The sequence below is a fragment of the Nicotiana sylvestris genome, chromosome 4 (assembly GCF_000393655.2).
Source record: "Nicotiana sylvestris chromosome 4, ASM39365v2, whole genome shotgun sequence".
In the NCBI taxonomy this organism is placed as follows: domain Eukaryota; kingdom Viridiplantae; phylum Streptophyta; class Magnoliopsida; order Solanales; family Solanaceae; genus Nicotiana; species Nicotiana sylvestris.
Genome location: NC_091060.1, coordinates 66,293,831 through 66,303,849, shown reverse-complemented (window position 1 = coordinate 66,303,849; position 10,019 = coordinate 66,293,831). Strand labels below are relative to the sequence as shown.

General features: G+C 28.1%; 3 pseudogenes; 1 reads left to right on the top strand and 2 right to left on the bottom strand.

Moving 5' to 3' along the window:
- Positions 1 to 883: 883 nt before the first annotated feature.
- LOC138889639 (uncharacterized) lies at positions 884 to 4,489 on the bottom strand (annotated as a pseudogene).
- A 727-nt stretch (positions 4,490 to 5,216) lies between these two features.
- LOC138889097 (golgin IMH1-like) lies at positions 5,217 to 7,013 on the bottom strand (annotated as a pseudogene).
- A 783-nt stretch (positions 7,014 to 7,796) lies between these two features.
- Positions 7,797 to 9,599, top strand: LOC138889090 (uncharacterized; annotated as a pseudogene).
- The last annotated feature ends 420 nt before the right edge of the window (positions 9,600 to 10,019 follow it).

Sequence of the window (10,019 nt, the reverse complement as noted above, 5' to 3'; positions counted from 1 at the left end):
ATTATTTCAAAAGTAACTAAAATATCATAAATTTTTCTTTTAACATCATTATTAAGTCTGTTAAAGATATATAATATAAGTATTTTGTAGTCAATATTTTCTTCTAATAAATACGTATGGTTGTTCATTCAAATTTACTATTTATCCTTATCATGTGTTTACTAAACATATTCCCTCTAACTTCTTTGTTTATCATAGAGTTTATCATATTTTAATAAGTTATACTGAACAATCTTTTCTGGTCACTACCATGTTTTTCATGCTTCAATCATTTACCCTAACAGCGCCTCAACTCTGTGTACTCCCCTAAACGGCTTCCTTGCCTACTGGTTTCCACTTTAGGATGGCATAGTCTGGGCTTAACTACTCTCAGCATTATTAGACAGGCAAACTTTCTCAAGATGTTCTTTATAACAGTACTATAACATGATAAACAATTATGATATTCAAGAGATTATAAGGAATATAAGAGTTTAGTTAAACATGATTATGAATAAACTTACCTGGTTTTGTAACTCGTTTGAATGCTCCATAGCTTTCAGAAGTTTGTATATAATCAGATATTTTATTGAGAGAATATCAGAGAGAGAAGGTGAGTATGAGGATGTCCTTTCTTCCTCTGATTTACATTCTATATATAGAAAATTAAAACGACTCCTACTGTTCACAAATGACTCTTACTATTCATGAACGACCTTTACTGTTCATGATTATGACTCTTACTATTTACTTTACGACTTTTTTACATGACTCTTACTATTCATGAACGACCTTTACTATTCATGATTATGACTCTTACTTTACGACTTTTTTACATGACTCGACCCTTTACATTATTTGTTTTCAATAGTTGTTTCCTTCATTTGTCTTCTTCCTGATACCTTCATTCTAGTTGGACTTCTGGTACATAGTTATCATCTCCATTGCACTTTGAACATATGTGGTCTGGATATTTGTGTCCCACTAGTTTGCAGTATCTTGTCAATAACTCTTTTGCAATAAATTCTTTTTTCAATGCTCTGGTAGTTGGTTGCATTTCTGGCTTTAATAATGATAAAATCCATTTCTGGACTTCATCTATATCTCCTTGTCGTAGTTCTTTTGAGTTGGCATATATCATTAACTGGTCTCTGGAATAATAGCTCCAGATAGCATTTCCTTGTAGATAATTGTTAGCTAGTTCTTGAATAATAGTTGCTATACCAATTATTCTTTTGTTGGCATAGAAACTTGGTATCTCCATTTTCTGTATCTCCGGTTGTTTCTCTATTTCTTCCGGTATTATCATATCTCGTGTTAGTCCTATCTTTATCACCTGTATAATGGGTTTTATTTCATCATATAGTATTTCAGCTGGTGCTGTATAGAATTTGATGAAGAATAGGTTGCCTTTTGTAATTCTTTTGAAGGTGACAAATGCTTTGTATAGCTCTGGTATTCCAATTATTTCTTCTCCGTCGTGGGTATATACGGTGCTGAGTAGTCCGTAGTTGTAACATGTCTTTACTAGGTTGGCTTTTGTTTTTGGTTGGGCTATTAGCCTATTATATCCCTGTAGTTTTTGGGTTATATAATCTTGTGTTGGATTTGTAGTAGTAGTTGATATGGGGTTTAGGTTTAGAAATGTCTGAATTTTATATATATTCTCAATATATGTTTGAGTAATATGGTTATATACCTTTTTGTTGTGGTGTAGGCTATTAGCATAGGTTTTAGTTTATGGGGTTATAGCTATTGCTTCTTTTGGCTTTTTTGATGTAAATGGCTTATCAAATACGTTGTTTAAATTTACATTGGTATGTAGCTTCTTATTCACCTGTTTGCTTGTGCCTGCAGCTGTAGGTAAACAAACTTCGTCATGAGTTTTTTGGAGTTTCCTAACGTCTCCTTCTAATTCTGGAATTTTTAAGTCTTCCGATCGACTTAGCTCCGCATTTTTATAGTCATGTTGCTGACTTTCTAGCTGTTGTAATCTTTTGCCCATACTATCCATCTGTAATGATAGGGTAGTAAGGATTGCAAATATATCTTTCGATTCTTGATTCTCATCAGTTTCAGTACTTTTGTCTTGATAAGTAATCTGCAATAATATTCTTGTCAATTCGTATTACTTCAATTGTAAATGTAAAATTTTGTATATTCAATACAAGTCTTCTTATTTCCTTTGTAGTTACTGAATCTTGTACTTTTCGTGTTATCCACCATTTTACTTGTGTATTATCTGTTCTTACAATAAACTTGTTATAAACAATATATGGCTCAAATGCTAACAAACATTTATATAATCCAAATAGTTCTTTCCTATTTATCTCCCATTTAATTTGTGGTTCCGTGTATGATCCTGAATAATATCTACAATGGTGTTCAATATTTTCATTATCATATTTATATTTTAGAACTCCTCCATAGTTGTGATCACTAGAATCAGTTTCTACAATATATGTGAACTTTTTCTTTTCATCTGGGAAATATAGTTTTGGTAATTTTTTACACATATTTTTTATCTTCTGTATATGTATTTTATCTTTTTCGTCAAAATGATATTCTATATCCTTTTTTAATTTTTTCTGTAATGGTTTTAAGTTTTCTGCTAATTTAGGAATATATTCTCTTACTTGGTTAACCAATCCTAAAAATGATTGTAACTTCTTTTTTGTATCAAGTGTTTCATTTAAGTTAATTATTTTTTGTACTATATGGGTTTGCATTTTTATTCCGTTTTTGTCTATTTGTATACCTAAAAATTCTATTTGATTTTTCATTACTTCTGCTTTCTTTTTACTTAAACTTATTCCTGATATTTCTACAATGTGTATGAATTTTTCTAGTAGTTTTATATGTTCGTTCTCTGTTCTAGAAATATAACAGTATATCATCTATATATATTATACAATTTTCTAATTGGTTAAAGTAGTTATCCATAAAATGTTGATATCTACCTGGTGCATTTTTATATCCAAATGGTAATACATTCCATTCATAAAATCCTTGTGGTACTGTGAATGCTGTTAACTTCTTAGATTCGTCTTCTAGTTTTAAATGGTAAAATCCTGATTTACAATCAAACTTACTGAAATAGTTATATCCTTGTATTTGTCTGATTTTTAGTATTTTATTTGGTATCGGATAATTATATGTTTTTGTTTTTGCATTTAAATTTCTATAATCTATAACCATACGGCTTTTTCCTCGTTTTTGTTCACTATGCTTATTTACTATAAATGCCGGGCTAGTATGTTTACTATTACTTTCTTGTATGTACTTATTGTCTAATAATTCCTTTATATGCATTTTAAATTCTGTTAAATCATTAAAGTTGTATTTTAAAGGTTTTTGTGTTACTATGCTATTTTCATCTATTAGTTCAATCTTTATTTTTGTTTTATGTTTTTCCCATCCTTGGAGTGGATTATTATTATATGGTAATTCTAATTTATCTTGCAGTAGTTTTATTTTATTTATTGAGAATATGATTATCTCTATATTATGATTGCTTTGTATTACATTTTCTAATTTTTGGGTAATCTTTTCACTTCCTTTAATCCAGGGTGTTGTTTTTCTTACTTTATTATTTACTCTTTTTGCTCCTAATTTTTGTTTACACGGGGTAGTAAACCACCAATGTGTTTTTGTTATTATATGTGGGTATAATTTATCTAAAAATGGCATTCCTAATAATATATCTTTATTTGTGAATTCATAACTATATATTTCTTCTATGGTTAATATTTTATCTCATATTTGTATCTTTATATTTCTTGCTTTGTATGTTATCATACTTCCCTCATTATTGAATCTTGTTACTACTATGGGGTTTTTTAGCTTTTCCCATTTACTTTCTGGTAAACAATTATGTCTACACATGTTAGCTTCTGCTCCTGTATCCATCATAGGTGTATAGTATCTATTATAATATCCTTCTACTATTATCTTGGCAAGTATGTATATCTTTGGCATTATATCAAAGTTCTTTTTATTATTATTTTCTTATTTTCATAACTTATCGTTAATTGTCTATCTTCTAATTTATATGGTTTGACTTTTTCTAACCATTTTATTCCTAGTGTAATGTTTTTATCGCCTTGATATATTTTAAAATTTATTAATATTGGTATTCCTCCAATAATTAATTCTTTTTCAGTTGTTTCTTCGTTTTTTCTTAACGCTTTTGGTAGTTCTGAATTTTGCTGTTCTATTGTCACTATCTCTTGTTCTGGTATTAATTCTCTTATAACATAATTCTCTTCCTGCCCTGTATTTATTAATATTAAATATTTTCTTTGGTCCATTATTCCTGTTATATAATAATGGTGTGGGTTTATTTCTTCTATTTTTGTTCTATTAATTTTTGTGGAGTTATATAATTTATTCTTCTTTATGTATTTCTTGATGTACTTATTCTTGATGAAGTTTCTGGCATTTCATTATTTGTTCGTTTTGACGTGCTTAATCTTTCTTTTACTATTTCTAAATCTTCTTCCATGTCCATTTCCGTATAACTGTAATCATTGTTGTCTATAACTGATACTATTCTTTCGAATGGATTTTCTATTTTTATTTTATTTATTTTATTTTTAGCTGTTATCTTATGTTTTGTTGTTAAGACATATAGATTTTTACATCTTGCTGTGAATATTTTACTTCCTGGTGCTAATTCTATTCCAGACATTTTCCAGTATAGCACTAATGATTTATCTATATTTTTATCATCTATTGCTACTGAATAGTTGGCACTTACTATAAATTTAAATTTTTGGTATATTAAGTTACCTCTTACGGCACTTATTATACTCTTTTCTATAGGTTGTACAATTCTATCATCTGCCAAGTATATTTCTATAGGGGTATCTATTCCTTCCCTAAAACATGCTTTTATTAGGATCTCCGTTCCTCCTAAGTGTACATATTTTATTGGATTTTTTGCTTTTATATCTTGTATTTCTTTATTTAGTAGTTTTTTATTTAAAATTGGTATTTGTGCTTTACCTTTGATGTATTTACAATCTATTATATGTTCTCTTTGGCTTACTACATAGTATTCTTCTTTCTGTCTTTTAAACCAATTCTTTATTGTTGGTACTTCTAATATTTTGTCTATGCTTAGATCCAATTCTTTTCCTTTTATTTGTTCAAATATATTAGCGTCAAATATTATTTTTTGTTCTGAAGATTGTTCATCTTGGTGTTCTTCTTGTTGTATAATTTGTATATCTTTTTCAGTCATAATTTTCTTCATCTGACTCTTCTATATCCTTGTTTATTTCATTTTCAGAGAACTCGTTTTCTGATATCTCATATATGCTGTCTTCACTGCTTAATTCATAATCTACATATTCTACTTGTGTATATTTATCATTATCTATCAATATTTCGGTAATTTGTTTCTTCTTTGGGTTTTTTGGTAATTTACAATCTTTGGCTAAGTGTCCTAGCTTTCCACAATTATAGCAAGTACATTCTGTTAGTTTTTTCTTTTTCCTATATGGTTTTTTATGTTTATAATTTTTTACATAATATCTTCTTCTTGTTTTCCTATATTTATATTTTGAATATTTTGATTTAAATTTCTTTCTCTTTCCTTCTTTTTTGTAATATTTATCTGTACAGCCAAATTGGGGTGATATTCTACTTTTGCAGCATGCCAAATTTTTTACTAATATTTTATCCATTTTGATATTTTCTTTATACTTTTCGCATAATTCTATAAACCAGTTTTGTAGAAATTTTATTCGAGCTCCTAGAGTATCTGCTAGTTCTGCTTCATTCCAATTTTTTATTATTTTTGAGCTAAACGGTTCTGGTAATTTTGTAAAATATAATTTTCTTATTTCCTTACTTTCATCTGGACTATATGTTCCTTTATAATAATAGTCTCTAAATGCACAAGTATATTCGTCTATATAACACATATTACATATTGCTAATTTTGTCATCAAATTTCTATTTGTAGTTTTTTCTTTATTTTGTTCTTCTACTTCTGTTGTCATACTACTAAACTCATTTCTTATTGCTATTTCATATTTATTCAATATATCTGTCACTGTTGTTGCTGTTGTTCCATCAAGTTTTTTATTACTTCTTAATTTATCTAGGCTTTCACTTGATAAATTTTGTAACCATAGTTTTACCGTTCCTATAAGTGTTCTTTCTATATATCCTGGTGTTTCAGCTATTGCAATTTTATTATCTATTAGTTGTTTGGAGATGTACCCTATCCATAATTGGATTGTTTTATTTATGTCTGCTACACAATCTAGATCTAAAAAATTACATTGTTCAGTTATCTATCTTGGTGTCCATTTCCTATTTAGCCTTTTATCCCATAATGTTTTATTTCTATCATATGAATCATAACTTACTCTGTAATAGGTTGAGTTTAGTTGTCTTGGATTTTTTACTCCTGATGTGTTTGGTTTATCTTCAATCATATCTCCTGTATTTATTTCTGGATTTGTTTTCATCTTTTCCGTTTTTTCTATTAGTTCTGTGTGTGTTTCACTTGTTTCTGAATAGTCTTCTCCTAGATTTGTGTCGTTATCACTTTGGTCATTTATTTCGTTCATGCTTATTTTTGGTGGATTATCCTGTATTTCTTCTAACTGTAATTTGAACTTTTCTATCTCATTTGTCAGTTTTAGCTCTTGTTCTTCTTCTTTACGTTTTTCTTTTTCTTTTAGTTTATTAGCGTATAGCTGTTTTAGCATTTCTAATTCTTTTTCTAATTCTGTTATCTTAGTGTTTTTTACTTCTTCTATCTGTTGTATTTTTTCTTTAGCTTGCTGTTGTATTTCTTCTATTTCTCTTTTTCTGTCAATTTCTTCGTTTTCTTTTGTTATTCTAACCACTGCGGTTAAACTATCTTCTAGTTTTACAGTTTCTTTTTCTAACATTAAGTTCATGTTATTTCCTATTTTCTTGTATCTTCTTCCTAAGTTGGAAAATATTATTGTTATTTTTAATCCTTCTGGATTTTCATATGTTTTCGCTTTTAGTGCGAACTCTTCTTTATTCATCTTTTCTTTTTAAGATAGCAAATATATTTATATTCTGTTTTAGATTAAAATGACCCCCCCCCCCCCCAAAAAAAAATTGGTATCAGAGCTATGACAAATAAACATATACTTTAAGAAACAAAACCATGGAAAGGAACACTGACATTAATAGTACAAATCTGCAAAAAATACCCATAAACAGTGAGACAATTACAGAAAATACACAGATTAAAATAATTAAAAAATCAAGGAAAATAAGGAAGAAACTGAAAAAACTATACCTATAATATGAATACCTAAGTATTACAAAAACAAACAAAGCTAGGCTATCTGGATTAATCGATATAATATCTAAAATAATGAATAATGTATTAGCAGGTATACATCGCAGTATTAAAATTAAAATGACAATTAAAATGACCCCCCCCCCAAATTGGTATCAGATATACATCGCAGATATACATCGCAGTATTAAAATTAAAATGACTCCCCCCCCCCAAAAAAAAAAATTGGTATCAGAGCTATGACACATAAACATATACTTTAAGAAACAAAACCATGGAAAGGAATACTGACATTAATAGTACAAATCTGCAAAAAATACCCATAAACAGTGAGACAATTACAGAAAATACACAGATTAAAATAATTAAAAATCAAGGAAATAAGCAAGAAACTGAAAAAACTATACCTAGAATATGAATACCTAAGTATTACAAAAACAAACAAAGCTAGGCTATCTGGATTAATCGATATAATATCTAAAACAGAATATAAATATATTTGCTATCTTAAAAAGAAAAGATGAATAAAGAAGAGTTCGCACTAGAAGCGAAAACATATGAAAATCCAGAAGGATTAAAAATAACAATAATATTTTCCAACTTAGGAAGAAGATACAAGAAAATAGGAAATAACCTGAACTTAATGTTAGAAAAAGAAACTGTAAAACTAGAAGATAGTTTAACCGCAATGGTTAGAATAACAAAAGAAAACGAAGAAATAGACAGAAAAAGAGAAATAAAAGAAATACAACAGCAAGCTAAAGAAAAAATACAATAGATAGAAGAAGTAAAAAACACTAAGATAACAGAATTAGAAAAAGAATTAGAAATGCTAAAACAGTTATACGCTAATAAACTAAAAGAAAAAGAAAAATGTAAAGAAGAAGAACACGAGCTAAAACTGACAAATGAGATAGAAAAGTTCAAATTACAGTTAGAAGAAATACAGGATAATCCTCCAAAAATAAGCATGAACGAAATAAATGACCAAAGTGATAACGACACAAATCTAGGAGAAGACTATTCAGAAACAAGTGAAACATACACAGAACTAATAGAAAAAACGGAAAAGATGAAAACAAATCCAGAAATAAATACAGGAGATATGATTGAAGATAAACCAAACACATCAGGAGTAAAAAATCCAAGACAACTAAACTCAACCTATTACAGAGTAAGTTATGATTCATATGATAGAAATAAAACATTATGGGATAAAAGGCTAAATAGGAAATGGACACCAAGATAGATAACTGAACAATGTAATTTTTTAGATCTAGATTGTGTAGCAGACATAAATAAAACAATCCAATTATGGATAGGGTACATCTCCAAACAACTAATAGATAATAAAATTGCAATAGCTGAAACACCAGGATATATAGAAAGAACACTTATAGGAACGGTAAAACTATGGTTACAAAATTTATCAAGTGAAAGCCTAGATAAATTAAGAAGTAATAAAAAACTTGATGGAACAACAGCAACAACAGTGACAGATATATTGAATAAATATGAAATAGCAATAAGAAATGAGTTTAGTAGTATGACAACAGAAGTAGAAGAACAAAATAAAGAAAAAACTACAAATAGAAATTTGATGACAAAATTAGCAATATGTAATATGTGTTATATAGACGAATATACTTGTGCATTTAGAGACTATTATTATAAAGGAACATATAGTCCAGATGAAAGTAAGGAAATAAGAAAATTATATTTTACAAAATTACCAGAACCGTTTAGCTCAAAAATAATAAAAAATTGGAATGAAGCAGAACTAGCAGATACTCTAGGAGCTCGAATAAAATTTCTACAAAACTGGTTTATAGAATTATGCGAAAAGTATAAAGAAAATATCAAAATGGATAAAATATTAGTAAAAAATTTGGCATGCTGCAAAAGTAGAATAGCACCCCAATTTGGCTGCACAGATAAATATTACAAAAAAGAAGGAAAGAGAAAGAAATTTAAATCAAAATATTCAAAATATAAATATAGGAAACCAAGAGGAAGATATTATGTAAAAAATTATAAACATAAAAAACCATATAGGAAAAAGAAAAAACTAACAGAATGTACTTGCTATAATTGTGGAAAGCTAGGACACTTAGCCAAAGATTGTAGATTACCAAAAAACCCAAAGAAAAAACAAATTACCGAAATAATGATAGATAATGATAAATATACACAAATAGAATATGTAGATTATGAATTAAGCAGTGAAGACGGCATATATGAGATATCAGAAAACGAGTTCCCCGAAAATGAAAAAGAAATAGACAATAATATAGAAGAATCAGACGAACAAAGTAATGACTGAAAAGGATATACAAATTATACAACAAGAAGAACACCAAGATGAACAATCTTCAGAACAAAAAATAATATTTGACGCTAATATATTTGAACAAATAAAAGGAAAAGAATTGGATCTAAGCATAGACAAAATATTAGAAGTACCAACAATAAAGAATTGGTTTAAAAGACAGAAAGAAGAATACTATGTAGTAAGCCAAAGAGAACATATAATAGATTGTAAATACATCAAAGGTAAAGCACAAATACCAATTTTAAATAAAAAAACTACTAAATAAAGAAATACAAGATATAAAAGCAAAAAATCCAATAAAATATGTACACTTAGGAGGAACGGAGATCCTAATAAAAGCATGTTTTAGGGAAGGAATAGATACCCCTATAGAAATATACTTGGCAGATGATAGAATTGTACAACCTATAG